Genomic DNA, 12,350 nt, shown 5'->3' with positions numbered 1-12,350 from the left:
CTAAAACTAAGTTTTATTTTAGTCTCGACCTCCTGGACAAGTTGACCTTCACGTTAACGAATTTTCCACCAAACAAATGGAAGCTCCTGTGAACATCAGTTCCATCAGCATGGTGGTGCTCAGCTCGATCCTCTGAACCTTCAACTGCACACTACTGTTACTGTGAATATCTCCACTTTAATCTGTTCATCGTGGTGTTTTGGCCCCACCCCTGGCTGAGGTCACATGACCCCTGCAGGCTGTGTGTAAATCTGCTGTCAGGATCTCCTCAGCAGTGCTTAAAATGGACTTATTTGGTCTGAGACATTTTGTAACTGCCACCATCAAACCTGGATGTTTGCTGGTCAAACAGGAAACATGCAGAACGTGGACCGGTTCTGGCTGTCTGAGGAGAGAATGTTCTCGTTACATCCCCGATCTCCTTTACCACGCAGAGCGTGACTCGGTCACTTCTGTTAATAAGGCAGAGATCCAGAGTTGGAGCTCAGGTCAACAATTAAATTTGTGAATATTTCTGAAATATCCTCTAGGTTTTTAACAGAATGACTTAGAGATGTTCAGATGTTTCTCCAATAACTGCAGCGGCTGGAATAAGTTCCTCTCACAGGCTGAAGAGCCAGAGAGGAGACTCAGGCCCACAACTCGGACAAAAATCACTCAAAGAAAAAAACGTTTTGCCCTCAAGGGATGGGCTCCAGCAGACCCCTGAAGGTCTACTGTGGTATATGGCTTCAAGATTTTGACAGCAGAACCTCTAAGTCTTGAACAGCAGGCGGATCAGACTTGTTTGACCACCATATCCCACAAATCTTCAACTGGGTTGAGATACTAGGATTATGGAGGCTATGTCAACACCTCAGTCCGGTCGATGTGCTCCTCTGGGCAGGAAGCATGATGCTGCTGACAGAGGTCATATCCAATCAGGGAATACTGTTTCCATGACAGGCTGTTCAAGGTCTGCAACAATACATAGGCAGGTGGCCTGTGTCCAACTATCATCCACATGGATGGAGGGAGCCAAGGTTTCCCTGGAGAACATTGCCCCGACCACCATATTGCCTTCACCAGCCTGCCGTCTTTTCATAGCATCATGGTGCCATGTGGTCTCCAGATCAGCGACGCACATGCACTTTAAATCCAGGTGATGTAACAGCGCACCTGATTAATCAGACTGAACCCGCTTCGTCCATTGCGCTACGGTACAATTCCGATGCTGAAATGTCCATTGTTGGTTCTGTTGACGGTGGACAGGGGCCACTGTGGAAGCCCTGACTTATCTGCTGCCCCAAACACCACAAACTGTGATGCTCTGTGTATTCTGACTCTTTACAATCAGAACCAGCATTTTACTTCTTCAGCAGTTTAAACTGCTGTAGCTCCTCTGTCGGATCGAACCACACAATCCAGGCTTCTCTGCTGGCATCTATCATTCAGCGTTGGCCACCAATGACCCTTTAACCGGTTCCCCACTGTCCTCTCCTTGGTCCAGGTTGGCAGACCCCACAGTGGTGCAGTTCTGAAGATGCTTCGACCCAGTTCTCCAGCCGTCACAGTTTGGTTCTGTTAAAGTCACCCAGATCCTGATGCTGATCAGTTTTCCTGCTTCTAACATCAATGTTTAGGACAAAATGTTCAGTTGCTGCCTACGAAATCCCCCCCACTACCAGAAGACATGATCAAGATGTGATCAGTGTTATTCACCTTCACCTACCAGTGGTCATAATGTTATGACTGACTTGATTGTCTTTATAGTTCCCCCAGAGAGTTCTGGTTCTGCCCAAGGGTGTCCTTCCACCAGTGAAAGCCCCAAATGGAGGCATCAACGATCAGGTGAACCCCTCAGCTATCTCCTTTTTATGTGAATGAGTAGCAGCTCTACTCTGAGCTCCTCATGGTGATGTAGCTCATCCTCTTTATCTCAAGGTCAGAGCCTGGCCACTATGCAGAGGAAGCTCATTAGGCTGTTTGGATCCACAATCTGGTTCCTTGTGTCCTGATCCATAACTCAGGACCATAGATGAGGATGTAAATATAGATGGAGTAGATCCAAAGCTTCATCTTTCGGCTTAGCTCCTTCTTCACCACCACCAACCAAAGCACAGCCCTCAAATTTGGAGAAACTGACTCTCACCCCCATGATCCTGAGGTTGCATTGTTCGGGACTTTGGCCCATTCTATAGTTCGCCTGGGCTAATTGGTCTCAGGTGAGGAGTCTGACTGAGATTCCAGGACCTCAGTGAACGGGAACCACAGGAAACCTGCCCTGAATTAAGGAATCTGGTAGTCTTCCTAGAGCTAGGAACTCTGGAGCAGAGCCTGGTGGGTGAGCTTCATTCAAGACTAACCTTAAGCTACAGGAATGTTGCTCCTCATGGTCCAGATGTGGGTGGCACCGGGTTTTGCTGGTTGTTGGTATCAAAAACTGGTTCAGTATTCCTGGCTCAGTATTCTCAGAAATGTCTCAGTTTAAAGAAAACAGAGATTTTTTTAAACCCTTCTCATCATCAGTGTGTGAACTCTTCATCAGCTCTGGTTGTTCTCAGTGATGAATGATAACCAACAGTGAAACCTGCTGAAGACCAGTAACAGTATGCTGCTGGGATACCTGGTTCTATTGGAGGCATCAGCCATACGCTCCAATGAAACATCATCTGAATTAATAAAGCTTCCTCCACTTTGAGCTCTGTCTGCTGGTTGTTCCTGCAGCTTCATTTGGAAACGTGCAGAGATGCTCAATGAGCCGTGAGGAAGGATCCCGGTGAAGCTCCTCCGATTAGAGCCGGAGTTTAATCAGAAACAATTAGACACAGAGAGGAGAAACACAGAGTTTATTCAGAGTGCTGCCAGGAAACGCATCAGCAAGGTCCAGAGTAATGACGGGTTACACAACGAGATCAGAGGCCGAGAACACCAGACTGCCAGTAGGATCCTCGCTGCTGGAGAACAAAGTTCATTGAAATACCTCCAGTATACACCTCCAGTGTCTCAGTTTTTATGGTGAACAAATCAAGAGTCAAAACCGTTTCAGTAATTTCTGAAAAGCTTTGAGTTTCATTAGTCTCACAACAACTGGAAAATATTTGACTATGGGGCAGTTTTTATGAATAAATCAGATTTTTCCAGAATATAAAATCTTATATTTAGATATCAGTTGACCTGAAGCTCTCATTCTCTCTAATGTAACAAGAATTACACTCACCGCCACTTTATCAGGGACACCTGTCCAACTGCTCGTTAACGCAAATTTCTAATCAGCCAATCACATGGCAGCAACTCAATACATTTAGGCATGTAGACATGATCAAGACGATCTGCTGCCGTTCAAACTGAGCATCCGAATGGGGAAGAAAGGTGATTTAAGTGACTTTGAACGTGGCATGGTTGTTGGTGCCAGACAGGCTGGTCTGAGTATTTCAGAAACTGTTGATCTACTGGGAGTTTGACACACTACCATCTCTAGGGTTTACAGAGAATGGTCTGAAAAAGAGAAAATCTCCAGTGAGCGGCAGTTCTGTGGGCGCAAATGCCTTGTTGATGCCAGAGGTCAGAGGAGAATGGCCAGCCTGGTTTCAGCTGATAGAAAGGCAACAGTAACTCAAATAACCACTCGTTACAACCAAGGCATGCAGAAGAGCATCTCTGAACACACAACACGTGGAACCTTGAGGCGGATGGGCTACAGCAGCAGAAGACCACACTGGGTGCCACTCCTGTCAGCTAAGAACAGGAAACTGAGGCTACAATTCACCCAAGCTCACCAAAATTGGACAATAGAAGATTGGAAAAACGTTGCCTGGTCTGATTTGTCTCGATTTCTGCTGCAACATTCAATGTTAGGGTCAGAATTTGGCATCAACAACATGAAAGCATGGATCCATCCTGCCTTGTATCAACGGTTCAGGCTGGTGGTGGTGGTGTAATGGTGTGGGGGATATTTTCTTGGCACGCTTTGGGCCCCTTAGTACCAATTGAGCATCATGTCAACGCCACAGTCTACCTGAGTATTGTTGCTGACCATCTCCATCATGGATGGAGCCGACAAATCTGCAGCATCTGTGTGATGCCATCATGTCAATATGGACCAAACTATGAGGAATGTTTCCAGTACCTTGTTGAATCTATGCCACGAAGGAATAAGGCAGTTCTGAAGGCAAAAGGGGGTCCAACCCGGTACAAGCAAGGTGTACCTAAAAAAAGTGGCCATTGAGTGTATATTATATCTTTATGTAAAACTGAGGCTGCAAGGTGGACATGTTCCATGGCCGCAGAACAAGCCCACGTCATCATCCTCCACCACTGTGCTTGACAGCTGTTATGAGCTGTTTGTGCTGATCTGTTTTATCTGGTTTCCTCCATTATGGTTCTGTCCATTATGATCAGTCATCTCTACTTTAGTCTCATCAGGACGTTGTTCCAGACTCTTCTCCTTCATCCAGGTGCAGCTTTGCTAACCTAAGTCCTGCAGCCATCTTGTTTTTAGAGAGAAGAGGCTTTCTCCTTCAACCCTTCCAAGCAGCCATACTGGTTCAGTGTCATGACCTTTAACCTGGTAACTGAAGCCAGTAGGGTCAGAGATGGAGCTTTTTGATCATTTCTCCTTGCTTCACGCTCTGACCTTGGGCTGAATCTGCTGGGATGTCCGCTCCTGGGAAAGATGGCAGCTGTCTGAGATGTTTTCCACTTGGGAATAATATTCCTCTATGTAGGATGATGGGCTTCAGATAGTTTGGAGATAACCTTATAACCCTTCCCAGAGTGATGGACAGCAGCAGGTCGTTGCTGATGTCTTTCCATCCTGACATTGTGTTAACTTACTTCAGAGCAGCACACTGCTTAAACTCCTGCTGTTACAGATGGACTCTGCTGCTGATCAGAATGGATCTGATCAGCAGCAGAGTCCCACTGTTCCCTGTGGTGCATTCATGGGCTGAAAACCATCAGTGTCTTATGAAGTGCTCAGCCTGATTATGGTGACATCATATTCCACTCTTTGATGCTCTGTTACTCTGATGCTTCAGGAATTGATTTTTCTGTGATATGCTGGTCATAATATTCAGCTTTCTGTTGTTATTGGTTTGATGGTCTTTTATTTTGAAAGGAAGTCCATTGTTTATGTTGGAGGTGATTCTGTTTCCACAGCCTGCAAGCAGCAGCTTTTCTCCTGAAGCTCCTAATTCTCCCTCCTGTGTGGGGGAAGAGTCAGAGCCTTATTGAAAAAAGCAGGAGGTGATTACAGAGCTGCTCCTCCTCCACCTCCTGCTGCTTTGGCATTTAATGAAGGCGATCTGCTTCTGTGCTGACAGCAGCTCCCCCTCCTCTGTTTCTGCAACAATGGCTCCGATCCAACCCGCCCAAACTGTGAAAAGATGGGACGACACGTTTCCTTGAACGCTGAACCAATCCATGGAAGATGTTCTGTCCTCCATCTTTTCCTCCAAATTTTAGCAGCTTTAGAAGTGAGGAGGAGGAGGCCAAGGGGATCATACCTTCATCATTCAATAAACTAAATCCAGAGACAGTTATATGAAGCCTGATCCGATAGTTCCTGGTCGGTTCTGAGGGACACAACAAAGTTGACTGATAAAAATTCTTCCCCAGTGCTGAGCTGTCAATCAGAGGTTCCAGCAGAACCTTCCACAGTCTGGAGGACCGTGGTCTCCATCCTCCGCCCCACCGTCCTCCTCTGAAAGGGAAAACTCTGAGAGTTTGCATGACAATGTTGGCAGCTGCTGGAGGAGCCCACATCCCCCACCCGGGTGACAGAGTGGATCCATTCAAAAGCTCCTGTTGGCTGATAGAGCGGGGGGTTGTTTCCTTTTATTCCTGATTCTGTTCAGTTTGAACTCTGGACCAAACAGAGCAGACCATGACCCAGTCCTAACTTGCAGCAGGTATCATCTTAAAGAGCTCCAGATCTGTAGTTCTCTGGGCTTTCTGAAGGTCCTTTAGACTTATTCCTTGTATCCTCCAGTTCCTTCTCACAATAACTGACTTATGAATAATTCTGTCCTAAAGTCTTCTAAACTCAAAAATTGAGCCAAGAAGTTTTAAACTGAATCTGTAGGTCCAGCAGGTCTCAGAGATACAATCTGTTCCCATTTGGTTGGATTTATAAAATAATCCCAAAGATGAGCTGACAGACAGGAATGTTAGATTCCCAATCGGGTGCAGAGTAGAGGTTATTAGAGGATCAGCTGAAGGATGGTGGATCTCTCAGGCAGAACCCTGGGGATCACGGGACACAGGTCCAGTTGCTGTTTCTATGGTGAGGTCTTCAACATGTAGCAGAAACGTAAATAAAGGATATTTACAGATGGATGAGAACTTTATTTATTGAAGAGAGAAATATTGAGTTAGAAATCCTGCGTGTTAGAGGATGGATGGATGGATGGATGGATGAACAAATGGATGGATGCATGGATGGATGGATGGACAGATGGATGGATGAACTGATGGATGGGTAGATGGATGCATGGACAAATGGGTGGATGCATGGACGGACGGATGGATGGAAGGATGGATGGATAAATGGATGGATGGATGGTTGGATGGACAAATGGATGGATGCATGGGTGGATGGATGGACAAATGGATGGATGCATGGACGGACGGATGGATGGAAGGATGGACGGACGGACGGAAGGATGGATGGATGGATGGATAAATGGATGGATGGATGGACAAATGGATGGACAGATGGACGGACGGATGGATGCATGGATGGATGGATGAACAAATGGATGGATGGATGGATGGACGGATGGATGGATGGATGGAAGCATGGATGGATGGATGGACAGATGGATGGATGAACTGACGGATGGGCAGATGGATGCATGGACAAATGGATGGATGCATGGATGAACAAATGGATGGATGGACAGATGGATGGATGCATGGATGGATGGATGGACAGATGGATGCATGGATGGATGGATGGATGAACAAATGGATGGATGGATGGATGGACAGATGGATGGATGCATGGACAAATGGATGTATGCATGGACAGATGGATGGATGGACAGACAGATGGATGGATGGATGGACAGATGGACGGACGGATGGATGGATGGACAGATGGATGTAAACATGGGTTTCTGATAGGAGGCAGCGTGTTAAATGATGTGAGGAAATATTCTAACATTCCTGGGCTGCAGATGTTTCCAGACTCTGAGAGGTTGAGTCTGTATCATTCTGACCAGAGGAGCTTTTCTTGGATCAGACCTGTTCCTTCTCAGAGAAGTATCTGGAACGTTTCACATCTCCTCCTCAGACAATCAGAACCTGATCCAGTCGGTGGAGCACTCGTTAGCATGCAGCCCTGGCTGCCCCCGCTCCGTGTCCATGGTAATCCTAGAATCAGAGGTAATGAGCATCCCCTCTCTTCCTCCTTTTATCTCTGTTGCCATGGTAATGGCCCAGCGGACTGAATGAATGGAGGCATTTTTTTCTTCCACTCAGGATGGTTCCTAATGGCTGAGACGAGGATGAAGAACTGGGTCTGAACTGTCCACCACCTTTAACCCAGCTGTCTGATGCTAACCAAGTCAAGTTTATTTATACAGCGCTTTTCAGCAACAAGGCACTCAAGGCGCTGTACATAAGGAAAAACATTACAATGATACAGAAAATCAAACAACAGAGGCAATAAATAAAAAATAAAGAGAATAGGATGATGCATAAGAAAATTAAAGGAAAATTGGACTGAAAACTTAACTAATAATGTTTAGATGGCCCAGTCAAAGGCCACTCTAAACAAATAAGTTTTTAATCTTGATTTGAAGTAACTTAGGGTTTTGGCGCTTTTACAGTTTTCTGGGAGTTTATTCCAGATTAGTGGAGCATAAGAACTAAAAGCTGCTTCTCCATGTTTGGTTCTGGTTCTGGGTGTGCAGAGTAGATTTGAGCCAGAAGACCTGAGAGGTCTGTGTTCTTGGCGAACTGCTAGGTAGTCACTCCCCTCAGCTGCATCTTTCTGCAGCTTCTCTGCTTGTTAGTGATGAGAACCAGGTGGACTCAATCTCCTAGCAATCAGAGAGTGCAGGTACTTTTGGTGTGACTAACCTGTCACTCCTGTTTGAAGAAGTGCCACAGCATGAGAAGCAAATAGTGCTGGTAGCACATGGAAATTGAGAACTGTGCGAAAGTTTTCTACAAACAGTGAAGGACAGTCGGTAAGCCTCACAATGCTGTTGCTCATTTCTTGAATCTCAATGGAGCAGCATATGGACTCTGATTGATTGATAGTTTTAACATTATTGAAATCAAGCACGTAAAAAGAAAAAAATACACTTAGTGTTTATTGGGTAAAATAGAAAGTGAAAAAAGAGATGAGACTAAAAAAAAAATAAAATAAAATGTTCATAAATATACTAATTTATTTAATGGTGCTGAATTTTACTATAAAATATTTGCTATTTATTGTATTTTGGGATTAACTGGTTAAAGGGGTGAAATCTATTTGATTATTTCACAATGTATTTGTCTTGTTGATTTCAAAATATAATGGATGTATTTCTGTTCCTTTTGAGGTTTTTCACCTATGTGGCTGAAAGGCTAAAACACTATGGTGACCATCATACAAAATAAAGATGGATCAGCTAAATTGAAGGCTCTTTGAGTGAAATCCAGTTAAGTTTCATAGTGGAGACTATCCTTTCAAGTGGGGAATCGCACAGTAAATCATACCTGACAAAACTTGACAGAGAAAAACTGCAGTCTAAAGACTGGAGGGATATTAAGTATTTGTTGGCTGAACTAAATGTGTCCACAAAGAGACAAGTCAAGATTGTTCTTTTGCCCTGCTGCTAAAACCACAATGGCTGACTCAGTAATGCTGGAGCAGCTGAAGAGTGCTAGAACAGTGAAGCGTCAATTCTCCCGTTTAGCCAATAATGTGCTACGAATGCACACAGTGAAGAAGAGCTCAGGGGCAACTTTGCAAAGCTCACAGCAGAAGCCAGTAAAGTTCTTGAAGCCAATGATGATGTTGCAGAACAATATACTGTTGAAAATTCAGATCCAGAAGTGTTAAGTGAACAACAAAAGGCTGATTTGGATAAAACGACCACAGAATATGAGAAAAGATTGCAAGAGCTAAGAAACCTAATACAAAGGACATTGTGGGAACATTTTGGGGAATATGAACTGATGCAGGTCATTACAACTGCAGTCACATGCAGATTATGTGGACACAGTGAATCCAAGTAAAAGCACAGATGCATATGAGTTCATGATAGAACATCTGCAAAACCTTGTAAAGACAGCAAAGGCAGTGCATAAACATTGGAAGTGCTGGGCTCATCAGGCAGAGCAACATCAGTTTCAGAGTCGTATCAGAGACCTTGAGAACATATTACCAAAATTAACATTAAGAAAAGCAGAATTTCTTGAAGAGCAAGCCAGAGAAGTGACCTAGAGGTTAAGCACTTCTATGAGTTTTCCTGTGGTCCCGGCCATTAAACTAAAGCTTGCTGCTCTACCAACGTTTGCTGGAGTTTGTAGAGAGTTTTATCAGTGGAAAAAAGATTGGGAAGCACTCCAGTTGCAGGGAGAACCTACTGGATCCAAAGAGGTTAAAAAATATAATTTTCTCGACAGTGTGGATTAGAAAATAGTACGAGACCATCGTCTCACAACTTACACAACAGCTGATGAGCTATTCTGGGTTCTAAAGAATCACTTTGGAAATAAAACAACTATTGCCCTTGAAATAGTGGAGAAGCTTCAAAAGGTTCCACCAGTTAAAGGCAACCAGCCCAAGAAGATTGCTGAGCTAATTCAAACGGTAAAAAAAGCTCTGATAGATCTTGAAGAGCTTGGTGCAACTGGTACTATAAAGATCCCCCTTATAACAAAAGCAATTAAAAGTAAACTTCCAGACAGCCTGAAGAAGGAATGGATTTTCCATATAGCCAGCAAATTGACTGAGGCTGAACAAGACAAATGATTTGACTACCTCCTGAAATTTCTTCAAGGTCAAGAAGCAATTTATGAAAAGCTGGATCAATTGAAGGACGAGGAGTCAAAATCGAGGTCTGAACCACTCCAAGCCCGGACCAGAACTTCTATTCAGTCAACGAACATGTCTCAAGGATGTGTGGTTTGTGGAGACGGGAAGCATAAGAAAATGCTGTATTTCTGTAAAAAGTTTCACATGCTCAAGCTGTCAGAAAAGAGGGAAGCTGTTAAGAAACTGGGGGCATGCAAAAAATGTCTGGAGACTCAGAATGAGTATGAGAACTGTAACCAAATTTCTGTGCAGAAGGCCAGACTGCAAGAATCAACGCACTGCAGAGCACCATTATTATCTCTGTCCAAAAGCCGATGTGTCCAGAGAGCATTTTATTCAGAGGCGCAAAAGCACTATAGTGGGAGGTGACATAGCAGGTTGCTATACCCAAGCACTAGAAGATTTCATTAAAGGCCTTCAACCTGAACAGGCAGAGAAGTGTCGTCATGTTTTCTGTAATGCAGTGGTTAAAACATCTGTGTCCAATCAGCCCAACCTTTTGGCAAAGTATGGTTTGGTGGAGTTGCCTGTCATCATGATGCTATTAGAGGTCACAGCTAATGCAGGACAAAAGATTGGGACTCTAATTGATCTAGCATCAGATACCAACTATATAACACATGATGCAGCCGATCGATTAAACTTGAGAAGTGAAGCCATAACCCTGGTTGTCTACGGTGTGGGAGGAATGAAAGTTCAAGTTACGACAAGACTGTACCTCCTAAAGATCCGGGTCAGAACAGAAAGGGGAAACTTCAGGTCCCACCAACTCCTCTGCTATGGTTTGGACAGCATCACCGATATCCATCAACATGTAACTGAAAAAGCACTTCAAAAGTTCTTCCCAGACGTTCCCCTCTGTGAACTCGTGAGACCAAAATAGATACAGCTGTTAATAAGTCACAAAGAAGGTCAGCTGGTTCCACAGAAGATGCATGCTGTTGGACATCTTGTATTATGGGATGGACCATTGGGAAAGACAGTTGCAGGAACACATCCTGGGCTGTTTGAAGAGGCTACATTCACAGCGCGCTAATCCAGAACCCACTTCGCCAGGTCAATGGGAATTGCTGCAGTGATGTATAAAGAGCATGTATGCTCCTCATCTACCATCAAGCATTTTAGCTCCGCGGCTACCACTTGTGAAGTGGGACAGCATTGGTGCTGCTTGCACCCCAAAATGTGGAGGCTGCCGCTGTGGTAACTGCCAGCCCGGTGGCAAAGAAATGACCTTGGCTGAAGAAAGAGAATTAGAAGTGGTGAAGAGTGGACTGACATATGTTGGTGCTGATGACCACAGCGACAGTCCTCATAGGCATGCAAGTGTTGTGGAATTTTCTTGGATGAATAAACCCTTCAAATTGAATCTAATAAATAATTCCCACCAAGTATAAAGTCATGACTCAGATTCTTTATCAAAAATATATTCCTTACTTTTGCATATCTTGAATTGTCAGCTAGCTTAATGGCACCAGGGAAACTTTCAATCTAATAAATCACCAATGATTCTGCATGCAAAACTAATTCTTCAAACTAATTTAAACTATTTCATTAACCTTTTAATAATAAAACACATAAATCTAAAAGTCATGCTACACCCTTAATCATTATACAAAAAAAAACATGTTAACAATGTTAAAACTCAGGAAGGGAGGTGCTGAGCGTTACCATGACAACAAAGGCATGAACCAACCTGGTAGGTGGGCGGAGTCAGGCAGAACTAACCTCTGATTGGCAGCCTATGGGCGGACCCACAGTTTCTTCATCCCATCCCACATTAGTGTAACTTAAACTGCAAAACTGTTAACATGCACCTACCTCAGAAACAAGCTGCTTCTTAACTCTCCTGAAAACTCAGTTTTAATCAATCTGGGATTTAGAAACATTATTCTAAACATGGATTATTGTTTCATGCAACATATAAACAAACATTCATTCCAACAAAACAAAGACAAAACATCAAAGACAAACAAATGGCCAAATTTGAAGCTTCAAGAATTCAAAGAAATTTTTAACAATCTCTTTTCAGAATATGTTTTCTCAGCCATATCTTTCAATGCTATAATTGATCAATGTTGTTATGATAATCTTCAGGATCCTTTTTTTTTTTTTAAATGAGTGCACATAGAAGCACAGCAACAGTTTTCTCTTATATGAATCCAAATTTACTGATGCTGAAACCTTTTGCTAATTCTTTGTACTGTAACTCTGTAATAATAACTACAATCCTGAGAGTTATTGTTGTAATTCTCTTTTTGTTTGGCTCAATTTGATCACAGCTGCATTGCAGAATTTCAAGTTAAATGCAAAGAAGTATTTTTAATTTAATTCAATT

General features: G+C 43.6%; 1 protein-coding gene and 1 long non-coding RNA gene across 2 annotated transcripts in view; both read left to right on the top strand.

The window, feature by feature from the left end:
- ptpro (protein tyrosine phosphatase receptor type O) overlaps positions 1-12,350 on the top strand; it is a 36,952-nt gene that overhangs the window by 4,483 nt on the left and 20,119 nt on the right. The gene's annotated exons all lie outside the window — the stretch shown is intronic.
- On the top strand, positions 7,820-11,404 carry LOC124882835. The gene is made up of 2 exons (XR_007042008.1): positions 7,820-8,177; positions 8,535-11,404. It is a non-coding gene; the product is annotated as an uncharacterized LOC124882835 (long non-coding RNA).

The sequence above is a fragment of the Girardinichthys multiradiatus genome, chromosome 17 (assembly GCF_021462225.1).
Source record: "Girardinichthys multiradiatus isolate DD_20200921_A chromosome 17, DD_fGirMul_XY1, whole genome shotgun sequence".
Classification (NCBI taxonomy): Eukaryota; Metazoa; Chordata; class Actinopteri; order Cyprinodontiformes; family Goodeidae; genus Girardinichthys; species Girardinichthys multiradiatus.
The sequence above is the reverse complement of the archived record's forward strand: the minus strand, read 5'-3'. Positions and strand labels throughout refer to the sequence as shown.